Source organism: Ornithodoros turicata, chromosome 5 (genome assembly GCF_037126465.1).
Source record: "Ornithodoros turicata isolate Travis chromosome 5, ASM3712646v1, whole genome shotgun sequence".
NCBI classification, from domain to species: domain Eukaryota; kingdom Metazoa; phylum Arthropoda; class Arachnida; order Ixodida; family Argasidae; genus Ornithodoros; species Ornithodoros turicata.
Window position 1 is genome coordinate 62765413 of NC_088205.1, and position 3713 is coordinate 62769125.

A 3713-nucleotide genomic window follows, 5' to 3' on the forward strand; every position below is an offset into this window, starting at 1 on the left:
CTACGCTGTTAGAACAATTCATCGGTGCATTCAAGTGTTACCTATTATAAGCTGCCAAAAGACCAAGCAGTGCGAAGCTCTTGGCTGACAGTGGTGCCTGCTAATTTCCACTGCAAGGATTTCGTCCACGAATGTTATCGTAGCTTACGCGCGACTCCAGAGGCAATTTGGAATCTCGGCACGAAATCGTCTGATAAAAATCTGAGGTGCCCGACGCATAACATTTTGAACGTGCCACGGAGGATCAAGGCAAAAAACGAGAGCAAAAAATGGTAAGTCGAGGTTCAGATATAAAAAATAGCAAGCTTAATGAATCGATTGTGCAGCTGTCCTACTGCGCTTACTCTGATATAACCACGATTAACAACACAATAGTACTATTGACAATCTAACTTCTGAATTATCACAGGCGCACGCTGAAGGCGGAAATGAAGCATGATCTGGCTTGCATCTGGTCATGAAGAAATTGCTGACACGTTAGTTGCAGTCCACCTCCACCAACAGGTATGACAATGTGATGTTATAATTTGAGTATTCATCTATGTTCAACTTTTCATGTGCACTCGCATGCAGACATTTTGACACCACTTTTAAATCTGCCCTCAAAGTTACAACCTGTGGTTCCAGGGTGGAAAACAAAGATCGCCATTCCGATTAGCTGCTATCTCCCAGTTCAAGCACTTTTGCTGTCTGGACACTGGTTCCTGTGGATGGGGTGTTACAAGCTTTACTGTCTGATATAGAAGGTATGTTACATTAGTTCAGTTAATTTGTCTTTTGCACATTTTTGTTACTGTTAGCTGGATTACTGTTGGACATACAATCCTTTGACACACCAAAGCTGATGTCGCCTCTGATAACATTTTAGAATTTTCAGTGTCATCAACGTCCATTGAGGAAGGTGCCTTTACTATCTGTGAATCTTCAACTGAAGAATAGCCCAGAATTCATGTTAACATTGTCTACTCTTATTAATTCACTGTCTGTTTTCTGAGAGCTAAGAAAAATGGAAACTATTTATTTGTCACAACTTCACACTGGATACTGGTGTGGTACTGGCTTGACATGTAAGCTAAAATACCTGAATTCTACAATAATTGTGTTCAACTTGGTGCATTACCCTGGGCAATGCCACATTCACTACATTTTTAGTGGGTCCGGTGCACAAATACTGTGTGCATACTGCATACATACATACTGTTCGATAGGCAAAAATACCTGAGCAGTGCTGTGTAGTCTTTTTACCCAAAGTCCATACTCTTACTGCAAAGTCACAGTACGTAGAACAGCAATGTGCAGGTATGCTGCGATAGAGATTCACAACAGAAAGAAGACTGTTGAGAGCATCTAAATTTTAATGAGATGAGACTTTCGTGCACAAGGCTGCTCTTGTCAATGTCTGACATGAAGTTACAAAATCCCAGAATATATAAAACATGTTGTAATGTAGAGAGTGAGGCAGACATGTAGAGACATGTAATGTAGAGAGAGAGACATAAAGATAATTATATAATCATATATAATAAAATAAAAAGGGGGTACAACTGCCCCCTCAACTCAACTCGACAACTCAATAACTCTACTTATTCTCTACCTTACAACATGTCATATATTCTGGAATTTTGTAACTTTATGTTAGACATCAAGAAGTACAGCTTTCTGTGCAAAAGTATTCTTTCTGTTGTGCACAATCATTATGCAGTAAATGCGACTATCCATTTCTTGTCATTAAATGCTTTTCCTTTCTTTCTTTCTTTTTTTCTGCAGTGATGAGCATCCATAAGGACACATGCCAGAAAGGGAGTCTCTTTGGGATGACAAACCCTCATCACCTCATGAGGATACAATGGTTGACGAATGGTTCTCAAGCACATCGAAACTTCCAACAAATAATTCATGAAAAAGCCAGTCAGTGCTAGCACCAGGAATTGAACGTGGGCCATCCTGCTACCAGTCAGAGATGTTCAGTGGTGTAGCCACGAGGGGGCTAGGGGGTCTCGAGCCCCCCCTACCTGCCACGGACCGACCCACACAAATCGTGCAAATCCGAGAACATAATATATGGGGTGGGGGGGGGGGGGACCAGTGTGACTATCGCGAAAGTTCTTGCAGTTCATGGCGTCTATCTAAGAAGCATTCTTGAATGGTTTTCAAAGTATGAGCTTTTCAAAATACTTCCAATCTCGTGACACCACTTCATTGGTCATGACAGCCTATACATGTAATCGTACTGTGAACGTCTAAATCAACTATTTTCGTTCCCTTTTTTAATCCTCAGTTTGAAGTGTGCACAAGTATGTGTGTGTTGTCGACACAGGATCAGCGGGGGGGGGGGGGGGAGTTTTCGTATCGAGCCCCCCCTACCTTTGAGGTCGGGCTACGCCACTGGAGATGTTACATTTCAGGCGCCCATTGACTTTTGGTGAATTACTTGTTGACTTTGTCCCAAGGTGGAGCTCGCTACAGCTCATTTGCTATCTGTTAATGTTGTGGCGTGTGTTGCGTTTTTTTCTTTGTGTGTTCCAGACTCAGAACGGTTAATTTGGATCAGGTCAGGTACGTTTCATTTAGACATGGCAAACATAAAGTGGTGTTTCTCAACACAACTTAGCAGTGGTCTTCATGCATTACTGATACAGGCCATTAAGCGTGAATAGAAACCTAGCCAGAGCAGCTGATACACAGAGAGAACATAGCCCGTGTGTGTTTGTCTTTTCCACCGCAGCCCTTGGGTTTCCTCCCTGATGGCTACACATGTCAGGGATAGGTTTCAGAACCGGTAGTTCCTGCCAAGTGTGAATTGCTTTTCAGGGGATCATCACGCTGGCAGATGAAACATATGGTTTAAATTATTTGCAGGACAGGAATTGCGCAGCTTCACACAAATACTACTACTACGACGTAAGAGTGGTTTAAAATCTATATTTTTTGTGCTCCTGACATTATCGTACAAGATGTAGTATCCACTATGATCCTTTATGTGGGGGGTATGTACAGTGCAATCAACAGATGCTATTTACAAATCTGTGTTTTCTACTGTGTTGAAATGCTGTAGTTTGTATCTGAGAGCCATAGTGAAACACAGGCCCTCGAGAAACATGGCAACACATTGCAGGGACTCTGGATGCTGCCTAAATTTCCAGAACACACAGCTCAAGGCAGCGGTTAAATAACAAGTGGTTAGAGAAATCAAAGATAGTTGCATCCGTAAGCAGTCCGCTGTTGGATTTGCTTCTGTCAGAGATACATTATCTCAAAGGGAATGCACGGACACACTCAGAATGATACTAGGGCTGCCTGTGAAATAGAATGAGGAGAGGGGAAGATATATAACCTTTTTCTTGTCTGTTATTCTATTGGTTAAATTGTCATTTTCTTAGCAGCATATGTGTGTATATTCCAGAGTCTGCTAATAAATATATCAGTTTAGAGCTAGCAGTCGCATTGTAGATGTCTCATCCTGTCCTTGGTTGCTTGTGATTCACTATGGCCATGCTTGCTAATGCAAAAACAGAAAACAAAAAAAGACAATAGAAAAACACGGAAAGAGCGACCTAAAAAGCTGCCTGTTCTAGTGCTCACATGGAGGCAATGCAATGAGGTAACATGTTCCATTCATGAATTGTGCATAGTAGTACATATCACAACGGCAACCGATTAATCAGATTTTTCTTAAGTACTCTGTTTTTTTTTAGCTTTGTTTGCACAGTCTA

At 41.6% G+C, this 3713-nt stretch overlaps 1 long non-coding RNA gene across 1 annotated transcript; it reads left to right on the forward strand.

The window, feature by feature from the left end:
* The first annotated feature begins 210 nt into the window (after positions 1-210).
* On the forward strand, positions 211-2064 carry LOC135396127 (uncharacterized). Its single transcript, XR_010423319.1, has 4 exons — positions 211-272; positions 410-504; positions 628-746; positions 1768-2064. It is a non-coding gene; the product is annotated as an uncharacterized LOC135396127 (long non-coding RNA).
* Positions 2065-3713: the final 1649 nt, after the last annotated feature.